Here is a 13,227-nt window from a genome sequence, read left to right on the forward strand (position 1 = left end):
GCTTTTTCTATATATACATGCTCTCCTGTGTAAAACGATACAATAATGAATAATGAAAATTAAGTTTCTTTGAAAGCTCTTTGGTTACTCTGATAAAATAAAATGTTTGATTTCATCAAATAACACTTTATATATTAAAACTATTTTTTAGAACAATTTTCAAAGTTTCAAGTTCTTCAATTTGAAAACTTTATATTTAAAAAGAACTTCATTTTTTTAGACAAGACTATTATGAATGTCATGTCACCATTATAAATTCTTTCGTTTGGATGTCACGGTTCAGTATTATGAAGAACAAATTTGTATAATTCTTTTACAATATTATGAAAATCAGAGTCCCGTGCATTGTATGATTTCTAACTATTACATTTATGAATAATATTTTACAATTTGAAAAAATCACCGTTGTAGCAACATTTTTTTATAAATGGAGATCCAAATCTAGAAGGGTCCAAAACAGATAACTTATGTCCCAACGGCGATGACACGAAATTTAATGCATATGCAAATTAAATACACAAATCCAGGTATAATGCATATGCTCTTTGGATTTTCAATCTTGACTTGGTATCAATAGCTTACAATTAGTGCTACATGCATGAAAGAAAGGGTTACAGTTAAAGAAAAGACATTTTTACGATTCTACTATTGATTAGTTCATTCGTAAAATATTCTCATTTAACGAGTTGTATACTCTTCAAAAAAGAAATTAACAATTAATTCTATTTATTTGAAGCGGCAAAGGGTGGAGATTCGGAAAGCGATGAATATATTGTAGACAAATTTCAATTCTTATCTTCTATTGAAAACATAATTAAAATATTCTTCAATAAATATATCCATGTTTAAAAGTGGAACAATTTATCTCACAATCATGAAGAAACATTTATCCAATAAATATTTTCATTGAATAATGTAAGGTTTTTCAGTTTGAAACCGGAACATTTTCCCCATAATCGATGAAGAAAGATAAATTTTTTGTTGTATATACACCTAGCTTTACTAGGACAACGAGTTGAACGATATAACCGAAGAGCATATTATACAAAATTTGTCGTAGAAAATTTATATGAGAAGAATGACAATGAAATGAGATATTATTATAGAGTTATTGTAGAGATATAATAAATTTATTTTCGAGCTCTTACAATAATTTTTTATAACGGTAAATTACCGAATTTTTTATTAATATCCAAATTTTATATTAAATTTAAAAAAATATCCAAATCGGTTGGTTTTTTCGAAATCTACCCGTTCCGGAAAAAAAATTTCCGGAATTAAACTCTAAATCCGGAAAAAAAATTTCCGGAAACTCGGTTCTAACTCCGGAAATTTTTTTTCCGGATTTAGGATTTTTTTTTTTTTTAGGAAATTATTTTTTTCAGTTTTTAATTATAATTTATTTATTTTTTTGTATTGAAGTATTACAAATATTTAATATATTTTTAAAAAAATAGATGAAATACTATATAATTTGATTTATTCGAAAGACTGCTACAAATAATCCGGATCAATATTTTTCATGCCAGATTTTTTACGGCCGTAAAAAAAATAATATAATATATGTATATGTATATGTATATATAATATAATATATGTATATATATGTATATATAATATAATATAGAGGTGGGCTACGGTGAGTTGCGAAGTAAAGTGACTATTTTACTTCACGCTCATATTTTGCGATTTCAAAGTTCAAAATGTCGATCCGAACCGTTTATCTTGTTCTCCATATTAAAATGTGCTTGGAGACCAAATTTTATATTTTTTGAATTTTTTTTACTATTTATTAAGCAATTTTGAAAGTCGCTGATTTGATGGTCCAGAAAATTTTACTGTTTTTACTGTTCACAGCAAAACAGCAATTTTGAACTGTTTTCCTAAAAATAGATGATAAGCCAAAATTATATATGTAAAAACCTAGGGTTGAATATGAAAAATAAACCAAGTTTTGATTTAATTAGGGTTAACTAGGTTAGAAATGTCCAAAAGTTCAAGTTACTGCCCTAGTTTTGTTTGTTCTACAGGTAATCAAGTTTATGGAGCTTAACGACTCAAACCGGGCGAATTAGCATAAAGAATGGAGCATCTGACTTATCCATTACGGCCCGTGATGAGATCCACTGCGGCCCGTAATCAACCAGCCAGAACACACCAGACAAATTTCAGCCTCTCCATTACGGCCCGTAATGAAGTGATTACGGCCCGTAATGGCCTTTCAGAATTGCGCAGATTGATTTATTTTAACTGCCCATTACGGCCCGTAATGGGTCCATTGCGGCCCGCAGTTAAGTCGGTGCAGAGTCCGAATTAGTTATTTCTGATTGGTTATTTCTGGATTTTTGAGTTGTATATATATAGAGACCTGTAGAACAGATAAAGGGGAACGTTTTTTAGACAGAATTGAGAGAGAAAAACAAGGAAAAGCAAAAGGAAAACAAGAAGAGAGAAGAAGAAGGGAGGAGAGATCATTGATCAACCGGTTTTATTATTTGCTTTTCTCTTCTTTGGAACTCTTTTATTTCTTTTGAATTGATTGTATCTTGGCCATGGCTGGCTAAGAGCTTTTCTAGGGTTATGTAGGGTTGTACTTGAAACTTTTGTTATGGTTTAGTTGGTTTTACTTGATATATGCTTGTTCTTGTGTCATGATCTATTCTTTATTTGAATTGCTTGTGAGGACTTAATCGAAATTGCATGAAACCCTAGGATTTAGTATTTACAATTGAGAAATTGGATATTAGGTCCAGACCATAAGGAATAGAGTATTTGATAGGCTAAGTACTGAGAGGTGACGCTTGTCTTATACGGGCTTTACCTAATAGGTCAGAAAATTGTACCAAGTACCGAGAGGTGAAAGATAGTTTTCTAATTCAATTGGGACAGTAAGGACTTAGTGACTTTAGATTAGAATAGCCAAGTACTGAGAAGTGACGCTTATTCTAATTTAAAGATGGTATTAATATAGAAATATCACTTTATACCTACAACACCAAACTGTGCCTTCATAAACCTAAGAACAGAAATTTATAAACCAATTAGTCGTAACATTAGTGGATAGGAACCCTAAGCAAACCCTAATTTCTCATACTTGTTATAAACCGAATTTACTTTAGAAGCTTTAGTTTAGTCACAATCAAACCGAACCATCCCAAAAACAAACAAATTCCTTTTATTTCCTTTACTAAATTAAATTGAGTAGGTTAGGTTTAATATTCCGAATTGTCCCTGTGGAGACGATCCCTAAGTACTACTTGACAAGGTTGTACACTTGCAACCGAATTGAGGGTAAATTAGGATTTATTACTTGTGTAGTAGTAAAATTCACATCAAGTTTTTGGCGCCGTTGCCGGGGACAACGGTGAATATTATTTCGGACCTAAGTAATTTAGTTAGTAATTGTTTTTAATTTTCTTTTATTTTATTTTCTTTCTCTTTTGATTTAGGTTGAAATCTGGCAGAGGAACCTTCAACCCCGAACGTCACAGATTTGGTTGAGTGGTTTTCTAGGCGAGGATCAACCCATCTCTTCTACCAGAGACGGAACAAACACCCAACAAGGGGACCTTTCTTTCCCTTGAATCCACGCCGGTTAGACATGTCGTCCGGCAATGATGATGCTAGGTTTCAAAACCTCCAAAGAGAAAGGGATCGGATGGCCAATGAACTTCAACGGTTGAGGGCAGCTAACCAAGAGAGAGAGAATCTTGAAGCAGCCGATGCCAACCGCCCTTTGAGAGACTTTACTGCGCCTAGGGCTGAGGAAATCCATCTTGGGTACACTGCACCTACTATCAATGCTGAGGAATACCAAATTCCTCCTGCATGGGTTAGCATGGTGCAGCGAAATCTTTTCCATGGTCTGCCTCATGAAGATGCCACGCAACACTTAGCCAACTTTGAAGAAATCTGCAGTACAATCAAGGTACAAACTGTTTCTCCTGATGATCTTAAAGTGATGGCTTTCACTTTTTCTCTTGCAGATAAGGCTAAGGGGTGGATAAGGGGACAACGGCCCGAGAACATGAACACTTGGCCTAAGGTGGCGAATGCTTTCCTCAACAAGTTCTTTCCACCATCCAAAACAAACTCCTTGCGCCATCAAATCCACAATTTTCGACAAAGAGGGGATGAAACCATGAGCGAAGCATGGGAGAGGTTTCAAGAGCTGCAGAGGTGCTGCCCTCACCATGGCATTGAAGGATGGAACCTGTTGCAAATCTTCTACAACAGTCTTCTGCCACAAGACAAGGGTATGCTAGATGCAGCCGCTGGAGGAAGTCTCATGAACAAAGGGGCTGTTGATGGATACAAGTTGGTTGATGACATGGCTCTCAACCAAAGCCAATGGCACAACCCTAGGGAGACCCCGGTCATCCTGCAACGGGGAATGAAGGAGGTGAACTCGAATTCAAGCATGGCCGCAGAAATTGCCGCTTTAAATCGCAAGATTGATCAAATGAGCGTAAAATCGGTAAATTATCCTTCTTCTCTTCCTTGTTCAATTTGTGGTGGGACCGATCATTTAGCACTCAATTGTGGTATAGGTAATGAGGTTAGTCATGAGGAAGTTAATGCCATAAACCAAGGCAATTTCAAACCAAATAACAACCCTTACTCTAATACTTACAACCCCGGTTGGAGAAATCATCCAAACTTTTCGTGGAGACAAAATGACCAAAATACCCAAGGTAACTCAAACTTTAATAGACCAAATCAAGGTTATGGTAACCAAGGGTATGGTTCTAATGCACCACCAAAGTCCAATCTTGAATTGATGATGGAGACTTTCATGGCAAGTCAAAATCAAAAATTCGATGAATTGACCAAAAAGGTAGACATGTTGGCAACCCAAAACAAAATGCTTGAAAACCAAGTTGCACAACAAGCTACACAATCCTCTCGCCAACCGGGTTCCCTTCCACCAAAACCTGAGAACAATCCCAGGGATGTCAAGGCAGTCAGGCACATGCTTCGCAGCGGTACGCAGTATGAGGATCCACCCATGCCAAAGGACGCCTATGTACAGCCGCAAGGAGAAGAGACACGAAGCAATGATGAGCACATCTCCACACACGAGGATTCCGCCTCAAAGGAAGCTACACCAATTGCACCAAGCGACCCTGCCATTCAAGCAAATCCATCTCAAGATGAGCCACCAAAGGTAAGTGCACAGGTACCTCTCTACATTCCTCCTCATAAATTTGCACCTTTTCCTGGTAGGCTTAAGAATGAGAGAACTGATAGGCAATTTGCTAAATTCCTTGAATTGTTGAAACAATTGCATGTAAACCTACCATTGACTGAGGTAATGACCCAAATGCCGGTTTACACCAAATTTTTCAAGGACATTCTATCAAATAGGCGCAAGCTTGAGGAAGTACAAATGGTGTCCTTAGACTCAAATGGTAGTGCCATGGTAATGAATGAGTTGCCCAAAAAATTGGATGATCCGGGTAAATTTTCAATACCATGTTCCATAGGAAATGTCCAATTTAAACGTGCACTATGTGATCTAGGGGCAAGTGTAAGTCTCATGCCAAAGTCGGTCTATGATAGGTTAGGTGTAGGGGAACTTAAGCCAACCAGAATTTCTCTTCAATTGGCAGACCAATCGGTTAAGTTACCCCTAGGAGTGGTAGAAGATTTACCGATCCAAATTGGCAAGTTCTTTGTACCAATTGACTTTGTTGTGGTTGACATGGATGAGGATACTCATACACCACTTTTGTTGGGTAGACCATTTCTCAATACAGCAAAAGCTGTGATCTATGTCCATGATGGAATCATAACAATGAATATTGGTGAAGAAAAATTGACATTTGACATCAAAAGATCGATGAGATATCCATCTAACGATCAAAGCGTGTTTAGTGTTGAGATTCTTGATCGGTTTTTAGATGAGGAACTCAGGTACAACTTGGAGAAGGGTTCCTTTGAGTATTGGATGGAACAGGAGAGCGAAAAGGCCAGCAAAACGCATTCTGCAGACCCTACTGCGGCCCGCAGTGACTCTCATTACGGTCCGCAACCCCTGCAGACTGAACCACACGATCACCAGCAGAATCCAGAACTCATTACGGCCCGTAATGGAGTGATTACGGCCCGTAATGAGCCCTTCCCAGCTGATTTAAACCCCGTTCTGAGCCCTATTTTTCAGGTTTCAACAGCTGAGATCCTTCCAAACTTTGCCGAAACCGCAAAGGATGCACCCAAAGTAGAACTAAAGTTATTACCATCGACCCTACGCTACGAATACCTTGGCCCGGACCAAACCTATCCTGTCATTGTTAATGCATCCCTGAACCAAGACCAAACCAATCAACTCTTGACAATTTTGAGGAAGCACAAGAAGGCCATTGGTTACACCATCGATGACCTCAAAGGAATCAACCCTTCCATCTGCATGCACCGCATTTTCATGGAGGAAGGACACAAGCCAACCATTGAAGGACAACGAAGATTGAATCCAAATCTTAGTGAGGTGGTACGAAAGGAGATCCAAAAGCTTCTTGACGCCGGTATCATCTATTCAATCTCCGATAGCAAATGGGTGAGCCCAATCCATGTGGTGCCAAAGAAGGGAGGAACAACAGTGATAGAAGGAGAGAATGGCGAGCCAATTGCAACACGACTCGTGACGGGATGGCGCATGTGCATAGACTATCGAAAGCTCAATACTGGCACGCGCAAGGATCACTTTCCTCTCCCGTTCATTGATCAGATGCTTGAACGACTAGCTAAGCACTCTTTCTTTTGTTATCTTGATGGTTACAGTGGTTTCTTTCAAATACCAATACACCCTGATGACCAAGAAAAGACAACTTTTACTTGTCCATATGGTACCTTTGCATATCGTAGGATGCCCTTCGGGTTATGTAATGCCCCTGCCACTTTTCAAAGGGCAATGATGGGAATCTTTTCAGACCTCATTGAAAAATCCATGGAAGTCTTCATGGATGACTTTTCAGTCTATGGTACAACCTTTAATGATTGTTTGACCAACCTGACCAAAGTCCTACAAAGATGTGAAGAGGTTAGTCTTGTTTTAAATTGGGAAAAGTGTCATTTTATGGTTCAAGAGGGTGTTGTATTGGGCCATGTTGTTTCTGAAAAAGGTTTAGAGGTGGACCGTGCCAAGGTAGAGGTGATTGAGAAGCTACCTCCGCCTATTAATGTGAAGGGCGTTAGGAGTATTTTAGGGCATGCAGGTTTTTATCGAAGGTTCATTAAAGATTTTTCTAAAATTGCCAAACCTTTGACTAACCTATTGCTCAAAGATGCCCCTTTTGATTTTAATGAGGATTGTTTAGATGCCTTTAATAGCTTGAAGGAAGCTTTGATTTCTGCACCTATCTTGCAACCCCCGAATTGGAGTGAGCCATTTGAGATTATGTGTGACGCGAGCGATTATGCTGTTGGAGCAGTTTTGGGGCAGCGAGTTGACAAGAAGCCGTATGCAATCTACTACTCAAGCAAGGTGCTAGATGAGGCCCAAGTCAACTACACCACAACTGAAAAGGAGTTGCTTGCGGTGGTCTTCGCCATCAACAAGTTCCGCCCTTACTTGGTGGGTTCTAAGGTCATTGTCTACACTGATCATGCGGCAGTCCGTTACCTCCTTACCAAAAAAGATGCAAAACCGCGCCTCATCCGATGGATACTCTTACTCCAAGAGTTTGACCTTGAGATAAGGGACAAGAAGGGCACCGAAAACCTAGTAGCTGATCATCTCTCACGCATTGTGGCCGAACCTTCAAGCAAAGAAGCACCAATTGATGATTCTTTTGCCGATGAACAGCTCTACCAAGTCAATCAAGTCGAATTCCCTTGGTTTGCTGACATCGCCAATTTCCTTGCATGTGGTCTCATCCCTCAGAATCTGACCTATCAACAACGCAAGAAGTTCTTCGCGGATGCTAAGCATTACTTTTGGGATGATCCTTATCTTTTCAAGCTTGGTGTTGATGGGATCCATAGACGCTGCATTCCACAAGATGAGGTTCAATCAATCCTTCACCATTGCCATTCCTCACCCTACGGAGGACATGCTTCAACCAACAAAACCTCGGCCAAAGTCCTACAAGCCGGTTTCTATTGGCCGACCCTTTTCAAGGATACGAGGAATTTTGTTGTCTCATGTGACAAATGCCAAAGGATGGGAAACATCACCAAGAGACATGAGATGCCTCAACAAAGTATCCTTGAGGTCGAATTATTTGATGTATGGGGCATTGACTTCATGGGGCCATTTCCAAGTTCATGCAACAACAAGTACATCCTTGTAGCGGTGGACTATGTCTCCAAGTGGGTGGAAGCGATACCAAGCCCAGGAGCCGACTCAAAGACTGTCAAGCGCCTTTTCCAAAAGATAATTTTTCCAAGATTCGGTGTTCCAAGGGTAGTGATCAGTGATGGAGGTTCTCACTTCATCAACCGCTCCTTTCAAACCCTAATGGAGAAGTATGGTGTAAGGCACAAAGTCGCGACTCCATATCATCCGCAAACAAGTGGCCAAGTTGAAGTCTCTAACCGCGAAATCAAGCACATCCTCCAAACTGCTGTAGGCTTGACCCGAAAAGACTGGAGTTTGAGGTTAGATGATGCACTTTGGGCATACCGCACGGCCTACAAGACACCAATTGGCATGACTCCTTTCAAGCTTGTCTATGGCAAGCCATGCCATCTGCCGGTTGAATTGGAGCACAAAGCATTTTGGGCTATCAAATCTCTCAACTTTGACATGCTACAAGCCGGAAGGAAACGCGTTCTCGACTTGCATGAACTTGAGGAGATCCGTCTCAACGCGTACGAAAATGCCAAAATCTACAAGGAGAAGACAAAACAATGGCATGACAAGCACATCATACGAAGGGAGTTTAATATTGGTGATTATGTTTTATTGTTCAATTCACGTTTTAAACTCTTTGCAGGAAAACTCAAATCCAAGTGGAGCGGCCCGTTTCAGGTGAAACGTGTGTTTGAACATGGGGCGGTGGAGATTTGGAGTGAGCGAACTGGAGCATTCAAAGTGAATGGGCAGCGACTCAAGGTGTACAACTATGGAGAACCGGTTGAAGGGAGGATTAACATTTCCCTTACCGATGCACAACCGAATTAGATGAGGAGAATAGTCAAGCTTGAGACTATAAACAAGCGCTTCTTGGGAGGCAACCCAAGCAATTTACTTTTCTGCACATTTAGATTTCCAATTTACTTTTCAGCATATTTAAATTTCGTACTTTAATTTTATAATGCATTTAGATAAAGTAGTTTAGGTAGTTTAGAAAAAAATTCGGCTGGATTGCGGGCCGAGACCACTCTCATTACGGGCCGCAGTCAGCTACTTGATATAAAAAAAAAAAAAAAAAAAAAAAAAAAAAAAAAAAATCCATTGCGGCCCGCAACCATTTTCATTACGGGCCGCAATGAAGCCCAACAGTCGCGAATTTTCTTTAAAATGGGGTTTTTTTTTTTTTTTTTTTTCTTGCAGAACACTCACTCTCTCTCTCTCTCTCTCTCAATATCTTTTTAATTTCTTCTTCTCTCCCAATCTATCTCTCTAATTCTCTTTTTCTTTTCTTTTTCTTCTCTCTTTTTCCCTTTTCTTTTTCGTTTTTCGTTTGATTTTATTTTCTTTCTTTCACAGATCTGTGGCAACCGGGAACTCTTCCTCCGCGGCATTACGGCCCGCAACACAAGCCATTACGGCCCGTAGTGAAGCATCAGAGGCGCCTTTTCACATACCCATTACGGCCCGTAGCCCTCTCCATTTCGGTCCGTAATGCAGCACGCAGGAAGCCATTCTGCACTGATTTAGTTGAAATTAAAAGTTTCAACTTGAAATAGGACTTCTCGGCTGCTTCTCCACTTCAAATTGGTTTGATTAAACTAATCCGGTTGTATTTCTAACTCTTTTAAATTTCAATTAAAGGATCAAATCGAAGAGTTATGGCTTGTGATTGAAATGAACTGCATTGGTGTGAGTTGAGTTTGTATTTGACCAAACTGGTAACTGTCATTGAATTGAACAAATTGGGGATAGAATTGAACTTGACTTAGACCAAATTACTGAACCAATTTCACCATGCCACCAAAGACTAGGGGCAAGGGTAAGGCAGTGGCAGAGAATGATTTCGTTCCCCCAAAACGTTCCAAACAATATAGGGGAGGAGCCAGTACCAACAGTGGTCCTGTAGACGCTGAGATGTCTGATATACCTGATTGGACCACTCTACCAGAATCAGAGTGGCCTGAGAACAAAGACACTGACTTTGGTCTCAGGTTTAAGACAAGAAAGGCACGAGAGATTTTCCAGTCTCTCAAGTCCAGGAAGGTTGTCCAACCAAAGTATATCCATATACCTACCCTCCAGTCATTAGGTATTTTGGATGATGTCCAATCTCTCATGTCTACCCTTGGTATTTGGCTTTATTGCACCACACCAATAATAGCTTACCGTTCCTTAACCTTTGAATTTTTGTCCACTTTAGAGATGGAGGATGAGCATCTGGCAACATACTGCTTGGACGGTGAGCAGTACTCCATCAGCATGCAAGAAACAAACCGCATCATGGGATTCCCTAACCGAACTGATGCAGTGGAGGCTCCTGCTTGGGACGAGAACACGAATTTCTATGACTTCTCTTGCCAGTTGATCGGAGGCCCCAGGAGGACTTACAAGGCCAGTCAGATCAGCCACCCCGTCTTCCGCTACATCCAGCGCGCCTTGTCATTCACCATCTTTGCACGCGGGGAGACTGTGGGTAATATGGGGGAAAATGAGTTTTTCTTCATGTATGCCATGCTCAATGCCCAATCCAGACCTGACATACTACCCAATGTCGCTGCCTTCATGTTTGAACACATATTGGGCGTGCGTGACAATGGCAGTCAGGGTGGCATGATCTCTGTTGGTGGATTTGTGACCCGGCTTGCCATTTATCACCGTGTACTTCCTGTAGAGGGTCCAATCTATCGAGTTCTTGCCAAGCGCCTCCAGAAGCAGACTGAATTCATTGACATGACATACCTGCAGACGGCCGGCATATTTACTCGAGTGGGAGACTCATATTTCTTCATCTCACGTGGTGGCCAGCATATTCCTCTACCCCTCCAACTCCCGATCGATGTGGCAGATCCTACCACTTGGATTCTGCCTCTCAATATGGGTCCACCACTGCAGCCCCAGTATCAGCACCAGCCAGGGGCCGAGCCTGCTGCACAGCCACCTATAGATCCATTCGGGGCACCTACGCCAGATCAGCACCATGCTCCACCTCCACCTTTCTGGGCTCCTGGTCCCGATCAACCGACCCCGCAGCAGATGTTTGAGCTGATGCAAACGATGAACACCAACATCACCAATCTGGCGAATCAGACTGCTACAAAGTATACGGAGCTGCATGATTATGTCAATGAGCGGTTCACTGCTTTCGACCGACAAATCATAGACCTCCGTAAATATATTGAGGAACAAAGCAGTCAGAGCCAGACCTACATGGCAGACCAGTTCGGCACATGTCATGCTGACATTACTCAGCTCACCACGCAGATGGGGGGCATGCAGGTCCAGTACTCTGATCTTGCAGGTGACATTGATGAGATGGCAGATCAGCAGCATGGCACTTACCACAGGACGGACCGCATCTATACTCACATGGCGAGCTCTGGATTCGTCTCAGCTGATCCGATACCGAGGCGCAGGAGACAGAGGCGCGCACCACCTCAGCAGAGTGATGCACCACCACAGCAAAAAGGAACACCGCCTCAGCAAGGCGGCGCACCTCCTCAATAGCTTACTCTGTGAGTTCTCTTATTCCTAATTTTTCTTTCCTTTCGTTTGTTTGTGGCACTGGGACGGTGCCAATGGATAGGCTTGGGGGGGGGAATTGTTAGGAATTGTATCCAATTTACATCTTTGTTTACTTTGCTTTTGTTTTTAGTGAGTTTTGTGCAATTTAGGGGAAAACAATATAAATTGAGGGCATATTTTAAAAATTTTTTGTTTGGTGATTTCAATGATATAACCACATGGCATAGGAAAAGGTAATAATTGGTGGGTTAATATCTTGTGGTACCTTGGTACCGGTGGCTTTTTATTTAGAACCCATTCTATATGTTGGAAATCAAGTCTCAGATGCGCAAGGCCAAGAGTTTCTGAAAGGCTTGGTGCCCGTAGGAGACTTTGCGCGAGACTCAGAAATCCTTTTCTAAACCGAACTTAATTGAACAAAGGTGTAGGCTGAAAAAGTGAGAAATGTAGGATTGAAGTCCTTAGGACAAATACATCCGCATTTTATAAAATAAAGAAAAAAAAAAGAGAGTGAAGAAAAGAAAAAGAAACAAAATAAATACAAAAGATTTGGGTATATAAAGGAAAATGAGCGAGCCAAAAACAGACAGATGCAAAAGTAAAAAAAAAAAAGTCAAAGCATCAGGCACAGTCTACACCCCTAAATTAAAATTTTCTTTTTCAAAGGATTTTCTGGAATTGGTTGTCACTTGTAGAATTGGGGGAAAAGTTCAAAGTTCACTAACTCTGAGGCATTATTTGGGTATAAATCTGCTTAATTAAAACCAAAACTTATGTTTGTGAGGTGAAGAAGATCATTGAAAGAAATCCGAATAGTTGTTTTTACCTATCCTTGAAATTGAGTTGTTTACACCATAATTTGCCTTAACTGACGAATTTTTAGTTTTAGTCCTTGTTAGGATAGTTTAGATAACTTGGTTTGAAAGACATGACCAGCCCTGGGGATATCTTTGGATGCTAGACTTGCTTGGGGCAAGCAAGAACTAGGCTTGGGGGAATTTGATAAGCCAAAATTATATATGTAAAAACCTAGGGTTGAATATGAAAAATAAACCAAGTTTTGATTTAATTAGGGTTAACTAGGTTAGAAATGTCCAAAAGTTCAAGTTACTGCCCTAGTTTTGTTTGTTCTACAGGTAATCAAGTTTATGGAGCTTAACGACTCAAACCGGGCGAATTAGCATAAAGAATGGAGCATCTGACTTATCCATTACGGCCCGTGATGAGATCCACTGCGGCCCGTAATCAACCAGCCAGAACACACCAGACAAATTTCAGCCTCTCCATTACGGCCCGTAATGAAGTGATTACGGCCCGTAATGGCCTTTCAGAATTGCGCAGATTGATTTATTTTAACTGCCCATTACGGCCCGTAATGGGTCCATTGCGGCCCGCAGTTAAGTCGGTGC

This window comes from Carex rostrata, chromosome 24 (genome assembly GCF_964058835.1).
Source record: "Carex rostrata chromosome 24, lpCarRost1.2, whole genome shotgun sequence".
Taxonomy (NCBI): Eukaryota; Viridiplantae; Streptophyta; class Magnoliopsida; order Poales; family Cyperaceae; genus Carex; species Carex rostrata.